This window comes from Mus pahari, chromosome 4 (assembly GCF_900095145.1).
Source record: "Mus pahari chromosome 4, PAHARI_EIJ_v1.1, whole genome shotgun sequence".
Taxonomy (NCBI): Eukaryota; Metazoa; Chordata; class Mammalia; order Rodentia; family Muridae; genus Mus; species Mus pahari.
Genome location: NC_034593.1, coordinates 19,632,445 through 19,648,248, shown reverse-complemented (window position 1 = coordinate 19,648,248; position 15,804 = coordinate 19,632,445). Strand labels below are relative to the sequence as shown.

The following is a 15,804-nucleotide window of genomic DNA, read 5'->3' as shown; positions in this document are numbered from 1 at the left end:
TTGGAAAATAAAATAACATATGCTAGTTACTCAAGTTTCTGAGGGAAATTTTAAATGAAAACCATTTGTATGTGAATAGATTTTTTTTATTTTCAAAATACATTTTATGTAAATTTTAACAGTCAATATACCACACCAAGGTGATTTTTAAATTTGTGGATTTTGTTTTAATTACATAAACACAGATGTGAAGCTCTGTGAACTTTATGGAAGTTCATTTTGTACTGACTTTCTGTTTTATTTTAAAAGGTCAGTTTCTTCCTCCCCTCCCCTACTCTTCTTCTTCTTCCTCCTCCTCCTACTTCTCCTCTTCCTGTTACTCCTCCTCGTCCTCCTCTGTCATCATTGCCATTGTCTTCATCTTTTTGTCTTCTGTGTCTGTTATCTCATTCTTTGCATTCTCTCAAGTTTTACTGTATTACAGAAGAGCTTGGAACTTGCTGTGTCTTCTAGGCTTCTCTTAAACTCATGGCTCTTCTGCCCCAGCAACTTGATTGTTGGGACTCCACCTTCACAGTGTGCTGATGCTCTTCTGTCAGTGATATTTTGCTCCCAACAATCAAGATCTCTAGACTGCTTCAGCTAACTATCATTGCATTTGATTAACTTTAAGGTATTCATGTTTTTGTATGTTTTTCCATTTGAGCTGATTATAATATTTTTTCTTTCTATTCACCTCTTAAAATCTTATTTAGTCCAAAAAGAAACAAGATCACTCAGGATTGATAAAGCAAGTTTATAGTAATCATTTCTTCAACTAACAGACATATTGACTTTTTGCTAGTTTGTCCAAATTCCTAACACTCTCCCTAGAGGAAGGTAGGCAATGATCACACTAACTAAAATACCAGTTCAACAGGTTGCATTGACAAAGGGATTTCTCTTTCATAGTGAAGGAAATCAGATTCAAATGGCAGGCCATAGTCATTTGAAAGATAAAATATGAAAATTTGAAAGCTCTAGAAATCAAGCAATAAACTTGAAATTTTCTGCCAAAGATATAAATTCCACCATCTATAAAAAAGGTTTTAAGATGACAGGGTAATACCTATTTAAAACAGATTGTTCAAAGTTTATAAAAGATTATGAAGTACTTTATCATATTTCTTGAAAATTCCCCAAGTATATTTCCTGGTGGGACAGAAAGCAAGTTGGGTAGGTGTTCAACTCTATAAAATAAGCAAAGTAGCAAATGGAAAAAAATAACACATGCATACACATATGTGTGTGTGCTAAAAAAAAAAATTCTGTGCAATTTTTGAATAATATAAACCATCAGCACTTAGGAATAAACTTAATATTGACACTGAATTTGTTATGTTCAACCAAAAGTAGTTGTTCACAAATGTAATCTAGCTTCTGAAATTTTGGACTAGAAGAATTGTGAATTTGGGGTAAATATAATGGAAGACCGTATCTAAATGCAGAATTTTTAAGGGACTATCATAGTAGCCTAATGGCAAACTTTTTGCCTAGCTTGTATAAACCCTTAGGTCAATTCTTAGTAGTGAAAAAAAAATGTTAGTAACTATGTTTAGTTCATCGATTGATGTATTTTGCACCTTACTTTAATGTAGTGATACTAAACTAGTATAAAACACAATTTTAAATTACATCCTATTTCATCTACCAATGTTTTCAAATATTTCATGAAAGGTAATTATTTTCTTTGCTATATCCTGCACATGGAATCAAAATGAAGTCAATTCCCCTAGCAAAATCACATTTCCAAATTTACAAAGTGACATTCTTATCTTTAAAAAAAGAAGCTGCCTTCCTTTTCATTATAACTTGCCAAATATATTAAATTTTGTATGTCTGATTTGGGAAATCAGCTTTAGTTTTTAATTGGTGATTGTGTGTTGTGCCTAGGTCCTTTACAAATGAAGTGCAATTCTATTTCTTAAAAATTGCTTTCTTGTGCAATATGATGTAGTAATGAATTAAATCCAAATAAGCCTCATATTCACGGTGTTATTATATGGAACTCATCCCTTGTGGAACTTTTTTATTATCTTATAGATGACAAGCTAATGTCTTCCCCTCATGACTCCTTCTCTGAAGGGTATGCCGTTCTCAGTATGAGAAATAAAGAAAACTATGATTTGGGATAGAATTGCCTTTTTATAAACTCTCAAAATCAACTAGAGCACTTTAACATGTCCCCAAATATGCAAGTCAAATCTTGAGAGAACAAGAAATAAAGGAAGCTGTTTTGTTCTTACAAGTATATTTCTGTCTGTGATAGAAAAAAATTGAAATGAAACCATTTTCTCTGAACAGAAATATGTGCAGGTGGTTTTTACTCTCCATAAAAATAAAATAAGTGTGGGCGTTTTCTCTTTTTCTTCTCTGGTTTTATCATATTAACTCTGTTCAGTGGGGAACAACTTGTAAGATTAACTTGTACCAATATTGTAGTTCAAGCTGCTACAAAGATTTAAAGGCTTTAATTTATTAACTTGATAAATTTTATAATTCAATAAAGCACCAGTTATCCCTTGTAACTACTCAAGGTATAACAGGATGGCATATTTTAATTTAACCTGGTATTTCACAATGTGTCTTGCCATTGCAAATGAGTAAATAGTATATAGATGCATAACATTAACTGCATTACCCTATGACACCACTGTGTATTCTATGTGTTTTCTTCCATAGGCCATTTGTTCTTGCTTCCTAAGTTCTTTGTTTCATGTTCATTGAAAAAGACCCTTTCCCGATTTTTGTGCTCTTTCTTATTCAATGTCATGTTTCTTATTTGGTGTAGCATATTATCCAGACTCAAGCCTTTCTTTTTAAATTTTGAACATGAAAGATAAATTCCTATATAATGTTCATTTTCCTGTATATTAATAATGTAAAAATTTATGAATTAAAATAAGTCAACCTGCTTCTCAACATAGCAAACTAGTGCATACATTAAAGGAGGTCAAAACTATATGTGTCTGTGAGTAATATCTCTTACTAATATAAGAATTTGCATTGTTCTTTTAAAAAGAGCTTTGATGTTATTTCATTTATATGGTTGTTTTGCCTGCATTTCTGTCTCTGTACTATTGTGTATAGTGCCCACAGAGAAAAGAACAGCACCAGATTCCCTAGAACTCAAGTTCCAGGTGGCTGTAACTTCATTGTTGGTCCTAGGTACCAAACCTGTGTTCTCGGCCAGAGCAATCTGTCTCTTATGTACTAAAGCATCTCCCCAGTCTCAATTGTTGTTAATAAATACTCCTTTTAAAGAAAAACACCTAATAGCCTTCCATCACAAGTCTTAATCAAGTGCCTTTAACCCTGACTCAATGAGTCCCTACAGCTTAGTATGAGAGACCAAGTCATGAGTATGAACAAGATATTACTTGCTGTTTCCATTGCTTAGTGTTTTATTTGGTGGTTAAAAGTCTTCAGTCATCCTCCATTAATTGTTTCTCGTGGGCCATCATCCTTGATAAGCTGTTTCTTGGTCTATCTCCCATCGCAGGGTTGTTCCATTATCACCTTTTTTTCTGTTATTATTCTCTATTCTGAAGCATAGCATTCTCTTAAGTACAAAATATAGAAAACAAAAGAATACATCCTCTAAAAAGTTAAATCTTATGAGAAATAATTACTTTTTACGTAAGAACTGTGGTACAGTGTTCTGCCTCTCCTCTGGTGTTAGCTGAATGCTATCAGTACTCTGACTCGGGGAGAGCTGGACACAGTCCAAGATGGTGGTGATCTGTCCTCTGCCTCTCTGCTAGCTCTGTCTGGTGCCACCAAGACACAGCCTCAGGGGATGCTGGACAAAGTCCCAGAAGAAGGCTTCTTTAGGAGTTTTAGTGTCGGGACTTGTTGAATTGACGGTGATCTCTAAGATGATCTAAGATGAAGGTGATCTCTGAGATGATATCAGCCTGTTCACATTTAATTATTGGGTGCGGTGGATATGAACACATACACTTTTTTTCACAGTGAATTGGGTTTTTTATTTTGCGGGGAGGGCATGAGACTGTCTAGGAAAGTAAGGTCATTGAAGGCTTAGGTGGTTGAGATGTCTTGTGCGCATGAATAGGCTTTCCATGTGCTGTGTTTTGTGACTAATTGCCTGAGGTTACCTCAGTTGGTGTTTGTGGCTATGTGTCCCAGAGCAAGCACAAAGTTGGGGAGGGGGAAGCTCAACTCCTCCTGTCTTAAATTTCTGAGATTTCCAGGGTTTAAGCATGTTCCTCCTCACCAGTTCTTATGCCTATCTGGTGACACAGTCTGAGTGCCCTATAATAAACAATTCCAAAGTGAAGCATCAAATATGAAGTACAGTTTGGAAAAAGGCTGTACAGAAACCTAGAGGAGTGACTCTGAGTTTTGTCAGAAGTGTGCCCGGAATGGCAGGGAGGGATAGATAAAAGAATACATGCCTAGGTGCTCTGACTTTCAAAAAGGATAACAAAGAGTGAAATCCACGTATCTGTTAAGGTTACATTCTTCAGAAAGAATTTGTGAAAGATTAAGTTTTGGAAAATAAATTGAAACAACTTCATGAATGATTTTGGCACAAAGTTGTTAGATGTAATGTCATAAGCGATCCAAAAAAGGAATCCCTAAGACTAGACATGCGTTTTCACAAGAGAGATCAAAATTAGAAACAAAGACAGTCTGGAAAAAGGGCGGCTATCCATTATATAATAGCCAAATATTAAATATGTCAGATAGGTGGTATGCCAAGAAAGTGGTAGAGCACTCATGGATAAGGAGACACATAGCTGCTATTCTAAGAGACATGATACATATAAATGACAGTCAAAATTCTTATACCCAACTTTGTGTAGTTAAAGTTTTTATGCTTCGAGTTTTCTGTATCCCTGCTATTTTTTTCTTTACAATCATTTTTCAAGAGCCTTGAACCTGAGATTTTATAGCACTTTTAGCATAAGTTAGCCTGCTATGGTTTCATGATTATTGACAGAGGAATTTGAACTCTGGGTGAAAGACATACTGTATTATGTACATAGCATAGCAACCTTTGCAGTATTTCTGCATGAGTACTTTGAGCTCCATTTCTTTCTTTCTTTTTTTTTTTTTTCTACCTTGGATAGTTTCTTTACTTGCATTTCACACGTTATCCCCTTTCCTTGTTTTCCCCTGAAATCCTTTCACATACCCACTTCTTCTGCTTCTAGGATGGTGCTCCCCCACTCACCAACCCACTCCAACCTCCTTGCCCTCTCATTCCACTACACTGGGGCATTGAGCATTCCCAAGACCAAGGACCTGTCTTCCCCTTGATGCCCAACAAGGCCATCTTCTGCTTCATATGTGCCTGGAGCCACGGGTCCCCGATGTGTACTCCTTGTGTCTTAGTTAGGGTTTCCCTTGCTGTGAAGAGACACCATGACCAAGGCAACTCTTATAAGGATAGCATTTAATTGGGTCTGGCTTACAGATTCAGAGGTTCAGTCCATTACCATAATGGTGGGAGCAGGGCAGCATCCAGGCAGGCATGGTGCAAAGGAACTGAGAGTTCTACATCTTCATCCAAAATACCACAAAAACAGTCTTTATGCCACATTCTGAAATTCTTCTCCTTTGAAATATCTTGAGCCATGTCAACACAGTTCCAATTACTCCCAGCAACAAAGTCTTCCAAATTCCTACTAGGATGACCCATTAAGCCCCATTTAAAGCATTCCACTGTGTTCCAAATCCAAAGTCCCAAAATCCACATTCTTTCAAATAAAAGCATGGTCAGGCCTATCACAGCAATACCCTAGTCCCTGGTACCAACTTCTGTCTTAGATAGGGTTTTAATGCTATGAAAAGACACCATTATCATCAATGTGGGAGCATGGCAGTATCCAGGAAATCATGTTGCACACAGAGCTGAGAGTTCTATGTCTTCATCCAAAGGCTGCTAGTGAAGGAATGACTTCCAGGCAACAAGGGTGAGGATCTTAAACCCTCATCCACAGTGATACACCTACTCCAACCAGGTCACACCTATTCCAACAAGGCCACACCTCCAAATGGTGCCACTCCCTGGCCCAAGAATATACAAACCATCACACCTTGGTTGGTAGTTTTGTCCCTGAGAGTTTTAGAGGATCTGGTTGGTTGATATTGTTGCTCTTCCTATGGTGTTGCAAACCCCTTCAGCTACTTTGGTTCTTTCTCTAACTCCTCCAGTGGAGACCCTGTGCTCAGTCCAATGGTTGGCTGTGAGCATCTGCCTGTGTATTTGTCAGACTCTGGCAGAGCCTCTCAGGAGACAGCTCTATCAGGTTCCTGTCAGCATGCATATCTTGGTATCCAAAATAGTTTCTGCATTTGGTGACTGTATATGTTGTGGACCCTCAGGTTGGAGCCCCATTTCTTGCAAACCTATTAAAGAGGGCTCTATGATACTTACACATTAGCAATGGGCTATTGACACTGGGGATCCCAACTCAATTTTTATTGGATTTAAAATATAACTCTCTGTTCCTTTGAAGAAAACTGCTCTATTCATCCATTCAAGGGTGTAAACAAACCTGATCACTTTCTTTTTGGAAGAAATGCTATTGTTTTATCTTCCAAGACTATTTTCTACTTATACATTTTTGAGAGTCGTATTTAAAGGCAATCTGTGTCTTTGTGATTTTCAGCGTTCCAGTAGGGCCATTCTTCATCTAAATTTACCACTCCTTCATGCAGATAGTCTGTGTTGTCTTATAAGAACAGTGTATTTATAAGACCATAGTCTGAAACCTTGTTTCAAGAAGTCTACTAAGAGACAGAGAAGACAGGAGGCCCAGGTGGTAGCTGACTGTTTGCCTTTTAGTAGTACACAGTCAAAGAACTATTATAAGAAAGGCCAGAATTCTCACTAGAGGATTTTTAAACCACATGAATGTGACCACATAATTTTTTTTATCACATGTGTGTTAAGTATCATAGCAAACATAACTGATAAATCAAAGCCAATATGTAGAGAGGATAAAATAATCCAACAATATGTAAGGGTTGAGGTCCAGGACAATACATGGATATATATTTTTATAGGTACAGATCTAATCCAACATAATATTTTTAGACTTCAATGAATCTAACTAATTTACTATGTTAAGTATGTATTACATTTTAAATACAGCCTCTGTGTTTCTTTTTGTATGTTATATTCTTACTTTTGTTAAGAAGTATTTTTACATAAAAAAAACAACCTAGCTGTGGCGTATGATAATCTGATGAGGCACAACAAGATTCAAAGAATTAGAGTTGATATATATATTTTAGAATATATCCCAAATCATAACTATATAGCTGCAGTCATAACGTTTCATAACAATGATGTTCCAAACTGCTCAAATCAAACCTGATGCTTGAAGTTTGAAAGGTGTGAATTTTAATCAGTGTATACATACAGTTTGTCTCCTAGAATGGAAGATTTTGACTATAGTAGTGGATCTGGAGACAGAAGGTAGAGAATTGGGGAAGTACTGGGAGGATTAAAGGGAGAAAAATATGTAATCATGATCTTCTGTATGAAAAGAGAATAAATTTTCAGTAAAAGAAAAAATAAAAAAGAAGCAATGAAAAAGTTACTAAGTCAAATCATACACTGGTGACAGTAATTCAACTTAGCCAATTCCATATTGAATTATTTTTCATATTTTTTCTAGCAATTAAATTTGGTTTCTAATCTGTGTCCAATTTTTAATGATAAACTATAATAGATTTTTAAATTGTTGAGTATAGAAAGAAGGACACAAAAACTCAGGTATGTTGACAGGATTCGTACCAGGGAGTCACAGGTTCTGACTCTGATTAAACACACTTAAACACCTATTACATACTTAAATCATGTTTTCAGAAATGACTACCTAATGCTCTGCAGTTATTGTACTGAACTATACCTTCGGAGAGGAAAGGGAGGTAAGATTTTTAAGGCTGTTTTATGCCTGATCTTACACAAAGCATACTGTTTATTTTCTGAACTTTAAATTTGTGAAGTTTTTAGATGCATTTCATCATAGATACCAAGAAGTTAATTGTAGTTACTTAGCATATGAGTGCCATGATTTCTGCAGAGCATATAGTAATATGCACATAAGTTTATTTTTCGTAGTTTAATTGCTGAAATGTACAAGTCATATATACAAAACATTAATCATTTGTTAGTGACAGATAATCTTATTTTGACAATATTGTCAGATCAAGTCTATTAAGTATAATGCTGACATAAAATTGTATCCTTTTTAGAGATTAAGTCTGAATTTTTCTGTATTGGGGGGTAAAATGTCACATTTTTGAAGGCATTTGCTGGGTGTATGTATTTGTAGATCAAGATCTTTACAGGAGGACAAGGTGAATAAATGCATTAGTTCTTGGATGGGCTACTAGCTTATTTTCATTCTGTCACGTCATGTTTAAGACTATAATCATCCTGAAAAGTCAGAGGTTCCTCTTAGGCCTCCACAGTGAAAATAGCCAAGAGAAATAGGAAGAGAAAGAAAGAAAGAAAGAGAGAGAGAGAGAGAGAGAGAGAGAGAGAGAGAGAGANAAATCCACATTCTTTCAAATAAAAGCATGGTCAGGCCTATCACAGCAATACCCTAGTCCCTGGTACCAACTTCTGTCTTAGATAGGGTTTTAATGCTATGAAAAGACACCATTATCATCAATGTGGGAGCATGGCAGTATCCAGGAAATCATGTTGCACACAGAGCTGAGAGTTCTATGTCTTCATCCAAAGGCTGCTAGTGAAGGAATGACTTCCAGGCAACAAGGGTGAGGATCTTAAACCCTCATCCACAGTGATACACCTACTCCAACCAGGTCACACCTATTCCAACAAGGCCACACCTCCAAATGGTGCCACTCCCTGGCCCAAGAATATACAAACCATCACACCTTGGTTGGTAGTTTTGTCCCTGAGAGTTTTAGAGGATCTGGTTGGTTGATATTGTTGCTCTTCCTATGGTGTTGCAAACCCCTTCAGCTACTTTGGTTCTTTCTCTAACTCCTCCAGTGGAGACCCTGTGCTCAGTCCAATGGTTGGCTGTGAGCATCTGCCTGTGTATTTGTCAGACTCTGGCAGAGCCTCTCAGGAGACAGCTCTATCAGGTTCCTGTCAGCATGCATATCTTGGTATCCAAAATAGTTTCTGCATTTGGTGACTGTATATGTTGTGGACCCTCAGGTTGGAGCCCCATTTCTTGCAAACCTATTAAAGAGGGCTCTATGATACTTACACATTAGCAATGGGCTATTGACACTGGGGATCCCAACTCAATTTTTATTGGATTTAAAATATAACTCTCTGTTCCTTTGAAGAAAACTGCTCTATTCATCCATTCAAGGGTGTAAACAAACCTGATCACTTTCTTTTTGGAAGAAATGCTATTGTTTTATCTTCCAAGACTATTTTCTACTTATACATTTTTGAGAGTCGTATTTAAAGGCAATCTGTGTCTTTGTGATTTTCAGCGTTCCAGTAGGGCCATTCTTCATCTAAATTTACCACTCCTTCATGCAGATAGTCTGTGTTGTCTTATAAGAACAGTGTATTTATAAGACCATAGTCTGAAACCTTGTTTCAAGAAGTCTACTAAGAGACAGAGAAGACAGGAGGCCCAGGTGGTAGCTGACTGTTTGCCTTTTAGTAGTACACAGTCAAAGAACTATTATAAGAAAGGCCAGAATTCTCACTAGAGGATTTTTAAACCACATGAATGTGACCACATAATTTTTTTTATCACATGTGTGTTAAGTATCATAGCAAACATAACTGATAAATCAAAGCCAATATGTAGAGAGGATAAAATAATCCAACAATATGTAAGGGTTGAGGTCCAGGACAATACATGGATATATATTTTTATAGGTACAGATCTAATCCAACATAATATTTTTAGACTTCAATGAATCTAACTAATTTACTATGTTAAGTATGTATTACATTTTAAATACAGCCTCTGTGTTTCTTTTTGTATGTTATATTCTTACTTTTGTTAAGAAGTATTTTTACATAAAAAAAACAACCTAGCTGTGGCGTATGATAATCTGATGAGGCACAACAAGATTCAAAGAATTAGAGTTGATATATATATTTTAGAATATATCCCAAATCATAACTATATAGCTGCAGTCATAACGTTTCATAACAATGATGTTCCAAACTGCTCAAATCAAACCTGATGCTTGAAGTTTGAAAGGTGTGAATTTTAATCAGTGTATACATACAGTTTGTCTCCTAGAATGGAAGATTTTGACTATAGTAGTGGATCTGGAGACAGAAGGTAGAGAATTGGGGAAGTACTGGGAGGATTAAAGGGAGAAAAATATGTAATCATGATCTTCTGTATGAAAAGAGAATAAATTTTCAGTAAAAGAAAAAATAAAAAAGAAGCAATGAAAAAGTTACTAAGTCAAATCATACACTGGTGACAGTAATTCAACTTAGCCAATTCCATATTGAATTATTTTTCATATTTTTTCTAGCAATTAAATTTGGTTTCTAATCTGTGTCCAATTTTTAATGATAAACTATAATAGATTTTTAAATTGTTGAGTATAGAAAGAAGGACACAAAAACTCAGGTATGTTGACAGGATTCGTACCAGGGAGTCACAGGTTCTGACTCTGATTAAACACACTTAAACACCTATTACATACTTAAATCATGTTTTCAGAAATGACTACCTAATGCTCTGCAGTTATTGTACTGAACTATACCTTCGGAGAGGAAAGGGAGGTAAGATTTTTAAGGCTGTTTTATGCCTGATCTTACACAAAGCATACTGTTTATTTTCTGAACTTTAAATTTGTGAAGTTTTTAGATGCATTTCATCATAGATACCAAGAAGTTAATTGTAGTTACTTAGCATATGAGTGCCATGATTTCTGCAGAGCATATAGTAATATGCACATAAGTTTATTTTTCGTAGTTTAATTGCTGAAATGTACAAGTCATATATACAAAACATTAATCATTTGTTAGTGACAGATAATCTTATTTTGACAATATTGTCAGATCAAGTCTATTAAGTATAATGCTGACATAAAATTGTATCCTTTTTAGAGATTAAGTCTGAATTTTTCTGTATTGGGGGGTAAAATGTCACATTTTTGAAGGCATTTGCTGGGTGTATGTATTTGTAGATCAAGATCTTTACAGGAGGACAAGGTGAATAAATGCATTAGTTCTTGGATGGGCTACTAGCTTATTTTCATTCTGTCACGTCATGTTTAAGACTATAATCATCCTGAAAAGTCAGAGGTTCCTCTTAGGCCTCCACAGTGAAAATAGCCAAGAGAAATAGGAAGAGAAAGAAAGAAAGAAAGAGAGAGAGAGAGAGAGAGAGAGAGAGAGAGAGAGAGGGAGGGAGGGAAGTAGGAAGGAAGGAAGGAAGGAAGGAAGGAAGGAAGGAAGGAAGGAAGGAAGGAAGGAAGGAAGAGAAGTAGAATGAAATGGTCCCAGGGACAATAATGAGTTATTAGTTTATATCACCAGATGACATTGTTTCATTAGAACAGCATGCTGGGGGTATTTTACAAAAGCAGTAAATTGTGAATAGACCACTCAGAATATGCTACTGCTTGGCTATACAGGAGAGAGCAATGGCTCATTCAGGTGACTCTTATATTCAATATTCTATAATGCCTAAATCAAAGTTTATAATGAATTTTAAAAAGCACGTTATAGAAATCTGCTGCCAGGTTCTGGTTCAGCACTCATTGTCAGCATGGCTTACAGGCCTGTACTTTTTTTCTCTAATGATGTCATGATGGATGGAGAATGGCACCTGCTGCCCATTTATCTCCCGTGATTACTGCTTTGAGCATATTGATTCTTTCTGTGGCTTCTGAGATGCAATGCTGTAGCACAGATATAGATAGCATCAGTTTAATGCAGTGTGCTCTTAATATGCTCTCATTTCCACTCCTTAGAAAAGATGTGCTAGTCAATAACTAGCAAGAAATTAAATTTTTACTTACTGTAAGCTAACACCTGAGAATTTTGACAATTACAATATAGTCCGGTGCTACATAATGAGATTTCAGCTAACAATAGACTCTACATACCATGGTGGTCCTATGAGTCTGTACTGATAACGGACTGTGAAGCTACCACGGTATCTATAAGTATAAGCTTTCATGTTATCAAAAATTACCTAGGGGCAAGGTTAACCAGAAGGAATGCTGTTATTAAATATATTCTGTATACTCAGAACAAATATACAGAAATGTACATTGCAAACTGTATAAGCTCTACAAATAATCAAAAATTCCTAAATTTTATCTCCTATATATTCAGTTGCTATTTTTGAAATTATGTTAGCAATAACATTGGGTAACAGAAAATTTAAAAGCACATAAATGGAATTATTGTTCCAAATATTAGGAAATAGTAGGTAGAGATGTTTAATTAAATGATAAATTTAATATAGAATAATATTGCCAACCATTAGGAAAACACTTTAGAATGAGTTATTAGCAAGGTTTGAAATAACAGACTCACATAGACCTGATTAAAAAGAAAAACAATGAGATTTGAAGGAACCTTTCAGGAAGAGAGGTAAGGCTGTTTTAGGTAAAGCATTTCTGTACATATTAATTTGGCACATGATATATGGCCTGTGGTTCTATGAATCTGGACTGTAGCATATGAAGACGTGAGGTAATTTTAGTACAAGAGTCCATAAGCAGAGGGTGAGAAAGAAATAGAGGAAGGAAAGAGAGGGAGATGGAGCCACAGAGACATAGCCCGAGGTCAGATCTGACAGGTCCTTTTGTGCCATCTTAGAGCACTAGGTTCATCTGGCAGCTAAAGATTGAGCAGTCACGTAGTGAGATACACAGTTTGAAAGAATTAGAAGCAGCAGAGAGAATGATAGTATGAGGCAACATAGAAGAATTGTTGTGGGTATTTTCATTGTTTCTTTCATTTCCAGTACAGGGAGGAAAGCAGATTAATTAATACAAAGTCAGCATATGGCTTCAAGGGGTTCTGTAGATACAAACGCAATGCCTTTTGTTGCCTTAACCGAAGAGAAACAAGCAGGATTCTTGGTTCTTACTAACTGAATTAAACAAAAGATGGTATTAGGTAAGATAATTTTCATCCTTTCTATAATTTATTGTTGCCTATCTTAAATAAAGCCCAGTGTGGTACAATGTAGAGGGACTAAAACACTATTTATCTATTTAAGGCTTAACATTATACTAAAATCCATCTCCTAAAAGGTGTAGATTTGCAAACAGAGCATGAAGAATCACATGGTCTTGTGTATTTAGCACTTTATTCACTTGGGACTTGTGATAAGAGCTTGGTCTCACAAACAGGACTGTGTGTTGTCCCCTAAGCCAGCATTCATGTAATGATTGAATATGAAATGAACATGAAAGTGCCGAAATGACAGGAGCGAAGGCCATTAACGAGCAACACTTGGAATCGATCAGAGATAATGAAACTGCTTTGGCCCAAGTATTAATCAATTTTAATAATTGTGTGTTACAATGGCTTTTGCAATAAAATGGCTGCTATTTTCAATTCTGTTCACTTGTGCTGCGACCACATGGTTGTCACAAAACTGAAAGGCATAGCAATTTTCAACACCTGTGCTGTAATCTACTTCATTTATCTGCATTTTCTTTGCAAATTCCATATAAATTCCATGTTGGCTAATTGGTTGTTGAAAGTGCATAAATGAACTCTTGCTTTCTTGCTCTATAGATATAACCTTTAAAAGTCTGTCTTCAAATAGAGCAAGACTAATTGAGGATAATAAAAAATCAATACTGGAACAAATGGTGCCTTGATTCATCAGCTTTTCACAAAGCTATAAACTGATTCACTAAAAAAATCATCAATCACATTACAGACAGATCTTGGTTTTCTCTCTGAGTCCTGCACTTTTCACCCCTTGTTTCAAATGATATCTTACATTTTCATGAAAATTTTAAAGGAATCAATGGCCAATTATGTAAGTATGTAATCCTGACAGAAGAAATGTAATAACAATGAGTTCATTCAGCCAAAAGGAACAAGGACTTCTACATCTGCTGACTTGGTCAGCACACATACCTGCACATGCCTGGAGACTCAAAGGGTGGTGGTTAGGTCAACATGCTAGTAACTTACATGCTTGGGACAGGATACCTTGTGCTCTTTTGCCCCAATTTTCAACAAATAATGGACCCGTGTCCAATTTCTGTTTCCAAATCTAAGCTTACTATAATCCTGCCTTGGCTACCAATGGCTTATAAAATGGAGGGCAAGAAATGTCGAAACTAGATCAGGGAGCAAAATAATGAGTAAAGAGGCAGATAGGACTTGATTTTAATGGGATCTCCAGATTAGGGTTGAGCTTTGATCATATTCACCTCCACCAACTCTTTCTAGATTCACACCTGTTTCTCCTCCACAAAAGTCTGTGTCCTTTAAAATAATTTCATTGGAAAAAAACTTTTTCATACAGTATAGTATGACTGCTTATCGCCTTTCCTATTCGTAGACCTTTCCCATGTCTCTACCCATGCAGTTCCATACCTTCTCAGTTTTCTCTTTTCAAAAGTCAATCAACCTGAGTAAGTCATAAGCACCCTTCTCACCAGGAAGAAATAGTTTGGGCAAGCAAGCACTAACTCCTTCCTCAGGGACAGCTGTTGGGAAGCCTTCCTTACCAAGCTGTGCTGCCTAACTCTCCCTAATAAAGTCACTCCTTATTCCTAGCACTTCCTCTGAGCTAGGTTGAATTTCTTTCACCCCAGACTCATTTCAGGCCTGAGCCATCCAGTTCTCACACCTCAAGTTTCCTAGGGATGTCATTTCTCACCCGGAGAAACACAGGTTGGGGCCCTTATCTGAGAATGCATCCTGCCTTCTCTGAGCGGGAATCAGTGTGCTGCAAGGTTGGCCTCCCAAAGGAGGAGAAAGGAATGAAGCCTAATGCCTCTGACCCTTTGTTCAGACTCCCCAGCACAGTCCTGGTATCCCAGCAGTGAGGCAAAATGCAGACCTACAATAGTTGATTTACCAGGTGCTGCCCTCAAAGAGACCACTATCCCTGCTTCTCCCAGAAGCAGATAATTGTTGCAAAGCTAGGAGTGGTGGTGTATGTGTGTGACCAACTCTCCTTTCTGAGCTGGTCTTGGGCTTGTACACGTTTTGAACATGCTGTTACAACCACTCTGCATTCAGATGTACATCTGCCCTGCTGCGTTATGTTTCTCTGTCACTGTCTACTGACTCTGAGTCCTAAACTCTTTCTATTCATGTCTTTCATCATCCCTGAAACTTAGGAAGGTGTGCAGTATACTTGTTCCCTTCAGAGTTGGAATATATGCTCCTTTTAGGGATGACCATTCTGAAAACATTACATGTGCATTCTTGTCTGTGTCAAAGGTCATTCTAACTTTGAAGGGACAGGAAAGAAGGACTTGGAAACCCTACCTTATCACTTTATGAAGTAAAAAGTAAATACCTACTGCTCTCCTGGGTTGGATCCAAAGTGTTCCAATTTCAAATGAAAATATCAAAACCAGGTATCCTGGCACATACCTGTGACTCTAACAACTGAGAATCTCAGGTTGCCTGGAGTGCTAAGATTGTCTTAGAAAATAAATAGCAATAGCAAAACAGTATGTTTAAAACAGTATGTTTAAACTGTATCATAGTTTCAATTACACTGTGAGTCTAAAGGCTCCTACCATCTAAATAGAGTCAGTAACTTGTGTACCCTTCCTGCTCAGGACTTGCGTTGCCTGAACATCACCTGGTCAAGATATATCCAGTCTCAACCCTGACATTCTTGTGTCTTTCTAGTGCTTGCTGGTGAATGTGACTCC

The 15,804-nt window shown here is 36.6% G+C and overlaps 1 protein-coding gene across 1 annotated transcript in view; it reads left to right on the top strand.

Moving 5' to 3' along the window:
* Naaladl2 (N-acetylated alpha-linked acidic dipeptidase like 2) overlaps positions 1-15,804 on the top strand; it is a 686,844-nt gene that overhangs the window by 22,448 nt on the left and 648,592 nt on the right. The gene's annotated exons all lie outside the window — the stretch shown is intronic.